We start from the raw sequence: 10487 nt of genomic DNA, 5'->3' as shown, positions 1-10487 counted from the left end.
TACAGTACTTACTGTATCATATCAGAATTGTTTTTTTATTTTTCTTATTTTTGCTCTCTAAGAGTTTAAAGATGTAAGATCTTGTAGAGTAGTCATAAAAAAAGAAATTTGTTCCTCAGAGAATGCCTTGAGCTGAGAAGCTAAAACTTAAAACATGTCATTTGCCGTTTTAAATCCAATTCCATTATGAGTAGCCATCTTATCTGAATTCTGTTACAAAATACTGCATCATTGATAGATCAGGGTCAGAAGCACAAGTGACTCCATCTATTTTAAATAGGAAAGGAATTAAAACAGGCATGTTGGTGTTTATAACATTGGTGAGAGTTCTGACAGAGAAAGTTCTAGATTGGATTATCTAACAATGAGTCACAAAATCACACGGCGTATACACAGAGGCTTGAGTCAGCATATGCCTAATGCTAGAAGTGGCAGTCATTCCTGACATAACTACTTCTCCCATCTGGGAAGCTGGAGAATGGACCCTGGTAAGAATTTTGCCACAGAATGACTTCATGTTTCCCCTGTAGTACTTACCACACCAATCATCAAGAAGTTGTAGGAAATAGTCTTGGTGCTCCTTCCATCCTTCAAATCTAGAGAGTACCTCTATTTGCTAAAAATGTACCTTATTTCCAATCTCTTCTGATAGGTAAAAGTTAGAATAGGGGGTAAATTTACACCTAATCCAGAATGTCTGGGAATTAAATAGAATCTATATATCATAGTAATTCTATTCCCATGTAAAACTACACATGAATTACAACTTATTTAATGGTCATTTCTTTTTCTCCTGGGACTCATATTTCCAGGCAATTTCCCTGACAGAGTTTGGTAATGTATTTATTTACAATTTAAAAGTTTGTAGTAAGTTTGCATTTATATTTCTCTGCAACAAATTTATGCATATAAAATGAATTTAAAACGTATGCAATTACCATGTTGCTTTAGAGTGTCATCTTGAATAATTATCCTGAATTATGTTATTATTACAGTTGTTATTAAGTTCATATTTAATCCAAGCAACAAAATATATCTTGATTTTGAAATATAACTATCAAGTCAGGTAAAATTATATAAGGGAAGCATTATAATGGGTAGGTAGGTCTTATTAACAACTTTTCATGTATCCATAATTTAGTATTTTTTACTGTTAGAATGAAACATTATTTAGCGATCCTAGTAACAAAATGAAGAGTGGGGTATGGGCACTATTATGGGTGGGGCTTGTGGAAGGTGCATTAGTGATTGTTGCTAAGTCCCATGATCTCAGTAGAACCCACAATGGTGAAACTTTAGCATATTCCTATTAAATTAATCTAAGTCCAACACACTCATTGTGGGAATGAATAAAGATGAAGATAAATAATTCAGGAATGACAATGATAAGGTATCTTATTCCAAAGAGGAAACAAATTTATATTTACATAAACTTGTCAAAAGAGGATTGAAAATGTGTCCTGTGACTCATAAAAAATGTTAAGATATATTACCACTTATTTGAAAATGTAATGATAATATTTTGGATTTAAAAATGGATTTTTAGGGGCGCCTTGGGTGGCTCAGTCAGTTAAGCATCCGGCTTCGGCTCAGGTCGTGATCTCACAGCTCGTGGGTTCGAGCCCCGTGTCAGGCTCTGTGCTGACAGCTAGCTCAGAGCCTGAAGCCTGTTTCGGATTCTATGTCTCCCTCTCTCTCTGACCCTCCCCTGCTTGCGCTGTCTCTCTCTGTCTCTCAATAAATAAATAAATAATAGAAAAAAAATTTTTAAGGATTTTTAACCACTTTCTCCTTGAAATATGTAGCAGGTGAATGAAAGTGTTCACCAAACATTTTCTTATTACTCAGAATTGTGAAAGGATACGTGTTAGCACGGTTTTACAAATTTTGAATATTTAGGTATTCAGATGGAGAGACACTGTCTTAATCAGCATCACTCATTTGTTATCTGATTGACATAGTTGCTGACACCTGCAATTTTAGTGGATACACCCATTGCTTTGTCTCATTGTTTTGCAACAGAGAAGTTCATTGACATAAAAAAGTCTCTTCTCAGGAGCATGGAGAATGGAAGAGTGTTTGTAAAATAACCAAATGGATTTATGCTGATTTTCACAGCAAAGCCCTTTTCATTTTATGGCTTACTGTCATATTGTACCCAGGAAAGCATTTATAGAAAATAGAATAGATTGAATTCATGTCTAGAACAGTAGACGATACATACTTCTCAAAGCAAATGACTTTAAAGGAAAAAAACTCATTAAGTATGTTTTTCATCAAAGATTAATGGATATCAAAGTTTTTCAATATACTTCTTTATCTCAAGAAAATCACTAGACAAAATTCTATTTTGTTTTAGTGTTAGGATTTGCTGCTAGTTCTTAGAACTTTGCTACAGAATGACTTCATGTTTTTCCTATAGTACTACACTGATCAGCGAGAAGTTGTAGGAAATAGTCTTGGTGTTCACTCCATCCTTCAAATCTCAAGAGTGTATCAGGAAATTCTTATCTCTAAAAGGTAGCAGTTTTAATATTTTGATCATTCTATATAAGTGAGTGAGAGCAAAATTTAATTCAGAAATTACAGAAACAACAGTTTGTTTTGATATACATATAAAGTTTCCCTTCTGTTTATAAGTACACTGCTATTTTTGGCACATGAACAAATATACTTCAGTTCTATAGCCTTTTAATCTTGAAAATGGACTTTCAAAACAGGTAGCTGCTGAAAGCTTCATTGTGCAGCCTCATAAATAATCACATAATCCATTGGCAATGACATAGAAATGGAATTGAAATAGCATTTTGTAGGGTTAATTTAGTTTCTGGTAAATGCTGAAAATTATAACTGGGTTTCTTATGACTATTTTGAGAATACAGTTGTATATGGTTGAAACAACTTCTTTACCCTGTGCACAAAGCAGATACCTTAGTAGCCCAATAAAAGAGAAGGTCACATATTCTTATTTAGAGTAACAAATTTATTTTCTTCTCCAGATTCATAAAGGGATTTTAATGCTATCTGTTTTTAATCACACAGTATCCATGCATTCAAGTGTGTGCCCAAGAGTCAGAGAGATGCTATTTCTATTGCCTTTTTAATTTTCATTTCTTTGCATCTGTCTCTCTTTGTCTCTCACCCTGTCTCTGTCTCTTTCTCTGTCTTCATTAGTTTCTTTTTTCTTTTTAAAAATTTTTTTAATGTTTATTTTTGAGAGAGAGAGAGAGAGAGACAAAGCATGAGCAGCTGAGGGACAAAGAGAGAGGGAGACACAGAATCTGAAGCAGGCTTCAGGCTCCAACCTGTCAGCACAGAGCCCAACACAGGGTTTGAACTCATGAACCAGACAATTGTGACCTGAGCCACAGTCGGATGCTTAACAAGTGAGCCATCCCCATGATTTTCTTATATAATTTATGGCAAAGTATATTTGCTCAAATTTTGACATAGAATTAGCAGAATATTAGACATATAAAAATTTTAAAATATGAAAAGCATGTGTGCCAAAATAGTCTCCCCATCCCAGACCCCAAATCTGAGTCGTCAAGGTGGTTCTTTCCTCCCAGTCAGTAACCACTGACAAACATCTGTCATACAAAGTTCCAGAAGTTTTACCTGTGAATACCAATATACACAAGAAAAAAAGTTGTCTATTATTCTAGTATATGTTCATTACGACTATTAACATTTGAATGAATATCTGTCCAAAACTTTTGCAGAGAAAATATTTATTGACATATAATAGAAATTCACTGAAAGTAACATTATCTGAAATAAGGAGTTTATTATATGGATACAAGGTGTTCACTGCTTTAAACAAGACTGCAGCTAGGGCTTGGGCGCCTGGGTGGCTCATCAGACGTCTGACTCTTGGTTTCTACTCAGGTTATGATCTTAAGGTTCGTGGGTTTCCATCCTGTCTGTCAGCACAGAGTCAGCCTGGGGTTCTCACTTTCTTCCCTTCCCCTGCTCACGTGCACCCACAGCGCTTTCTCTCCCTCCCTCCCTCCCTCCCTCTCTCTCTCTCTCTCTCTCTCTCTCTCTCTCTCTCTCTCTTCCTCTCTCTCTATCTCCCTCCCTCCATCCCTCCCTCCCTCCCCCTTTCTTCCCCTCTCTCTCTCTCTTCTCAAAAGAAATAAACAAATGAACTTAAAAAACCTTGATCTTAATGTAATATATATTTGGCAATACCTATTCAAAGCAAACATTGTCCTTATTATTTGGCTTTGAAAAACCTGTGTGATTTTTCTCAGAACCTAGAGAAAAGGTATTTTTCCTTGGCTTTTATTTCTGCAACCCAGTAGTAGGTAAGTTTTTGGACAAATTGTGTGCCCATTCAAATTATTGGACTTCCTCTTGCAGTACTGTCGAAGATGGTAGAAATACAGAAATAAACTTTCTCCCTGCTTTACTCTCTGTTAGAGTCCAAATGACTTTTCCAAGCTTCTTGAATTGTTAAATATCTTTGTTTAAATAAGCAAAAGCAATTAGGCATTCATGTATGCCTTACTGGTCTCAGAGATAACTTTTGTAGCAAGGCCATAATCAGATTTATTTACTCTTGTCATCATTTGCATTTATCTGGAGATGTGCTCTTTCAAACTAATGATTTAGCAACTTGGTTCTGGAATTGGTTTAGGAAAGAGGGTGAGACACAAAGAATAGAACACTTCTAAGTTAACGGAAATATTGAGAGATTGACTTCATGCTATGTTGATATTTTCCCTTTTTTTTGAAATATTGTTATTCCAAATTCATCAGTAAGAGGAGAAATATAATTCATTTACCTTTATAACATGTATTTAAAAATATTTATCATAAATATTTATATGAGAGATAATTTCATCTGAAAAAATCATTTATCTTTTAAAAACCCATGATTACTTCTCAATAGCAAAAGTGACATGCTTAGTAATTTTTTATTAAAAAGCTTTTTTTAAGATTCACAACTGAATATGACATAGAAATTTGAATATTAAGATTCACAATGAAATAGCAGAGGTACTATACATTTACATTATTCCACTTCTAAAGATTTTTTTATCTAAATTAATTTCCAAGTTAATTTTCTATATAATTTTGATATTCTAATTTTTATTGTTTTGGCATTATAAAAATTCTTTAATTGAAGGAGCTCTTTTCAAAAGTTTTGTAAACTCAAACCTCCTTTCAGAATTCCAAAAACAGTAATGCCAGACTTTTCTGGAGATTGCGTATGTCATTAAGCTGGTAGGCATTCACCTACACGGTGACATTTTGAGGGTTCCCAATAAGGCTCCTTGGTGCCATGTATTGCTCTAGAATACATTTTTAAAAGAATTTGATTTGCTGTAAATCAGAAATTTTACTTTATGTAAGGTCTGAAAAAAATTGCTTTAATCTGCCAAACACACATAAACCAAAAACCTCAATGAACTCTCTTAACATTTTGGCTCAGGCCTCATATTGCTAAAGAAGATAGCCTATTAAATGAATTCAGAAGAACTTGTAATACTAGGACTTGGTTGGGTGTGGTAGAAAACGTGGTAGCTTGGTATTTCTTTTTATTTCCACTCCTGCTTTAAAAAGTTCTGTATTTAGAGCATGTACATTTTCCTTCTTGCTGTTTCTTGAGTGTGTTTATTGTCGGTGGGTATGTATGAATGTGTATGTGCAGATGCCACGTCATTGGAAAATTTATGCTTTATCACCCATGCTTCTTTGGAAGACCAGAATGTTCACACTTACTTTAGCCCTTTTGGTTGCTGTTCCAGGAAGGAAAAATAAATGGTAACATGTTGGCTAATTTATATAATCTTGCATGGCATGTGACTCATCCCCACAGAGACCAGTAAATCCATTACAAACAGGGCTGGGCTCACCTCCAGATAGTTATTTTACCTCTTTGCCAAATAGCAAGGAAGAGAACTGGAAAATTAGGAAGAAGTCAAAATTTTTGTCAATTTAATTTATTCTTGTGCATAAAAAAAATCAGGAAATGGTCAAATACCTTGATGAAGGGGACTTTGACATATTGTGAGTTCATTAATGATCATAATTTTGTGATTCTGAGTCATAGTGCCTGCCCTGCATCACTCATGGCAAAGAATTAGTAATAACAATGTGGTGTATAATATTTTTATTTCATTGCACCATCATGCAAGCATCTAAAAATAGACATGGTCCATTCCTAATATATTCTAAAATTGGATAAAAGGAAATCAATGTTTATTTAATGATCTGCTATTTGTGAGTTATAATGCGATGTAATAGAGAGATCATCACCCCACATCTTATGTAGCAGACACATTTTATATAGACTTATTTTTCAAAATTACATTCTCACCAGGATACCTGGGTGGCTCACTTCGTTAAGTGTCTGACTCTTGGTTTGGCTCAGATCATGATTTCCCAGTTTGCGAGTTCAAGCCCCCTATCAGGCTCTACACTGTGGGCTTTACTTAGGATTCTGTCTCTCCATCTCTCTCTCTCTCTCTCTCTGCCCCTCCCCTGCTCATGCTCTCTCTCTGTCTCAAAATAAATACTTTAAAAAGTTACATTCTCACTACATCATTTCCATATACTTTTCACAACTTTTTCATTAGACAGACATGATTTTTACATGCACATTGTGTACCATGGAAACAAATAAGAAAGAAATGCCATTTTAAATTTCTTTTGAATAAACAGCATGACCAGTGGAAGGAAGTGAATCAAAAGTCCTTCTACTCCTGAAGTAAAATTTTGGGGCACCTGGGTGGCTCAGTTGGTTAAGCCTCCGGCTTCGGCTCAGGTCAGATCTCATGTTCGTGGGTTCGAGCCCCACATCAGGCTCTGTGCTGACAGCTAGCTCAGAGCCTGGAGCCTGCTTCCGGTTCTGTGTCTCCCTCTCTCTCTGACCCTCCCCCTCTCATACTCTGTCTCTCTCTGTATCAAAAATAAATAAAACATTAAAAAATTTAATCACAGTAATATCATGTTCAAGCTTTTAATGCCTATATTTGTAAATGAATCAATCATTTTCCAAGGTACATATTACAGCCAAGTATTAGTTTTAATCATTCTTTTGGGGGCATGTTGTATTTAATTGCCCATTTTATCAAAGACACTTTTCCTATGGCAGCCTCTTTCCTTTCCATTGGGTTTGAACTTCAGAGTTTTACACTGCTGAAATTATAAATCATATTTTAATTAGACAACTGTCTTTGTTCTCTATTGGTGTATATGTGTTTTGCTTACTAATTTTTTTAATGATTCTTCAGATAATATTGAAATTAATAATGCAGGTCCTAGGAGCAACTACTAATTGCTTTTCTATACTATTGATTGGTTTACTTTTTACAGACTTTGTAAAAATAAAAGTTTATTGTCTATACTTTAACATCTGGCTTGTTTTACTCAGAATAATTATTTTAAGATTCATTTATTTTGATGCATGTACCACTAGTTCATTCCTCTGTGGGGTTTTTTGGGGGTTATTTTTGGTTTATTTTTTAATTTATTTTTGAGAGAAAGAGACAGCACGAGCAGGGGAGGGTCAGGTAGAGAGGGAGACATAGAACCAGTAGCAGGCTCCAGGCTCTGAGCTAGCTGTCAGCACAGAGCCCAATGCGGGGCTTGAACCCACCAGCCTTGAGATCATGACCTGCCACCCAGGCGTCCCTAGTTCATTCCTTTGTGTTGCTGAGTAGCATTATACACAACAGGTTGTTTAACCACTTGTCTGTTGATGGACATTGGGAACTTTGGGAGTATTACAAGAAAGATGTATTACAAGGAAGTTATTACAAGTACTACAATTAAGATGCTATGAACACTCCTGTATGTCTTTGTCTGGGTATATGCGTGCCTTCTGTTGAGTAAATACTTAGAAATGTAATGGCTAAAACATCTTCAAAAACTGTCATATCTAGTACTCTCCATTCCATTGTGTTGATCCATAGTTCCTTCTTCCTGACAAGTAATTCTTAACATTATTAGTTTTATTTGTTGTTGTTGTTTATTTGTTTTTGAGGGAGAGAGAGACAGAGCATGAGCAAGGAAAGGGCAGAGAGAGAGAGGAAGGCACAGACTCAGAGCAAGTTCCAGGCTCTCTGAGCTGTGAGCACAGAGCCTGATGTGAGCCTCGAACCCACCAGTGGCAAGATCATGACCTGAGTCTAAGTCGATGCTTAACTGACTGAGCCCCCCAGGTGCTCCAACATTATTTTTTGTAGTGACGGTATGTTTTTGATTAATTACTTGAGTTTTATGGGTCTCAAATGTCTTTTTTTCATTTTAATATGGGAGGCCACTAAAAAAGGTATAAATTTTAGATTTTCAGGTTTTTTTTCCCCTTTTCAATACTTGAAACATACTGTTGTATGTTTTTCTCTCTTTTGTTTGTGGCAAAAAATCTGCTTATCATCCTTGTCTTTTTCCTATATGAATGTGTCTTTTTTGCTCTAGCTTCTTTTATGATTTCTTTGTATAGTTGTTTTGAGAAATTTTAATTTGATGTGCCATGGTAGTTTTTAGGTGTTTTGTGCTTGAGATACAAGGGCCTGGTTTTGTTTCAATGCATGGAAATCTCTGCCCCTCTTTTCTTCACTAAAATTCCTCTCTGAAGGTTATCAATGTCTTTGTATTTCAATGGCCACTACATAGGTTATAACTTTTTATATGCCTTCCCTTCTAAGCAGTGTTTGAGAAACAGAACTTTTTCTTTCTTGAGATCCTATTCTCCTGATTTTTTTTTCTTGATGTTTCTGGCTCATCCTCCTCTATCTCCTTTATGGGTGATTCTTTCTCCCCATTTCTTCCTTTACATTTTGGTACTTTGTATACCTACCTACTCTTCCCTTTGCATGCTGATTATTCTTGCTGATGTCACTTGTCTCCTCTAGCTTCAATCATAATTTAGCTGCTGATGACTATTTCAAAAACCTTTGCTGAATTCCAGATACTCAGATCCAGTTGTTTACGGCACAATTCCTCTTGGATGTTTTGCAACATCCTCCTCAGACTTTGCCAGTATCACATGGAACATACTATCATCCTACTAATTTTGCTATTTCTCCAGTGTTTTCTGTTTCTGAGTGTTGAGTAAATGTGCATAATTACCATCTGCCCTTAATTATCTTCTTTGGACTTGCCCATTGAACTACTTAGTTGAATGTAACTGCAAAACCCTTTTATATCTGGCCTGATTCCCAGCTCTAGTTTTTGTAGGCTAGTACTGTGTGTGGCCATCCACAGTCTATAAGTGACCTGAATAAATTGCTATGTTGCTATGTAAGTCTATTATTAACTTTGCATTAGATAAGAAACAAAACACTTTGTTTTCAAAATTTTCATGCTCTTCAGAGTAAAGGGTTTATAAAATTACAATCTGAGATTCAATTTGTTGAATTTGTTAAGAATTCCATAATTAGTTTCTTGCTGCTAATTTATAGGCACACAGAGTTACACATGGCTTAAAGTTTTCAGATTATGTGTATTTTAACAAACTTAAAAAGTATTGTATAGCCTTTTCAAGATTCCAGCATTTATTTGCCTTTCAGCTGGACATTGCTGTTTTATTTTGAAGTAAAAGGTTTTTTTCCATTTTATGTTATTAACCCTATGTTAACATAAATGACATTGCTTGCCTTTCAAATTCTATTAATTTAATCATGTTCAAAAGGACATTTTATGACATTTAAAGAATATTAAAGTTGTGCATAAATTCTCTCTGCATCATTGTATTTTTATTGCAACAAACAGAATTGAATTAATTTTTATTCCAAATTGAGTGCTAATGGATTTTACCACTTTCATATTGCTATACAAGCATTTATCTCATATCTTTTATGGTTTACAAAAATATTTTTTTCATAGTCAAACAGTTGTCAAGAATAAGTTAATGTCTTCTTTATTTGACTTTCATTTTATTTGCTTCTTACAAACAAATTAAATTCTCATATACTAATGGCAAAAATGATAAATATATCTTTACTACTTTTACCACTCAAATAGTTAATTAGCCTGGAATAAATGTAAGAAAAAATCTTTTTATCATAGTGTTAATAGACTATGTTAAGCAATGGAAACATTTTAATACCACTTTTTCAAATGAATCATCTACAATGATCTGGCCAGTGTATGTCAGATTTGGAAAATTATAGCAACAAAAGATTGAAATAAAAATCATATAAATACCTTGCATTCAAATAACAATCTAGAAGTCAGGTTAGATGAGAAAGAAAACATTGAGATATATAATACATGATATTAGGGTTAATGTGGACTCATATATTTGGTATAGCATAATGAAATTAAAGTTAAATAATATAAAGTAAAAAAATAAAATACTTTAATGGACCATTAATATACAATGGCATTGAGGGCTGTATGAACAGGTGACACACAAAAATCCAGAATGGATCACCTCCAGTTTAAAGTCATAACAAAAGAAATCCTATGGAATAACCATTAAATCCTCATTAGGATTTTGTTAGATGAAGATTCGGGAGTAGGGCAAGAAT

The 10487-nt window shown here is 34.5% G+C and overlaps 1 long non-coding RNA gene across 1 annotated transcript in view; it reads left to right on the top strand.

Moving 5' to 3' along the window:
• Window positions 1-421: 421 nt before the first annotated feature.
• Window positions 422-10487, top strand: part of LOC115302026 — a 231708-nt gene continuing 221642 nt past the window's right edge. The window contains exon 1 of the long non-coding RNA XR_003913394.1: window positions 422-488. This is a non-coding gene — a long non-coding RNA (uncharacterized LOC115302026). The remainder of the gene's footprint in view (window positions 489-10487) is intronic.

This window comes from Suricata suricatta, chromosome 9 (genome assembly GCF_006229205.1).
Source record: "Suricata suricatta isolate VVHF042 chromosome 9, meerkat_22Aug2017_6uvM2_HiC, whole genome shotgun sequence".
NCBI lineage: Eukaryota > Metazoa > Chordata > Mammalia > Carnivora > Herpestidae > Suricata > Suricata suricatta.
This window is presented reverse-complemented; position numbering and strand designations above follow the sequence as displayed.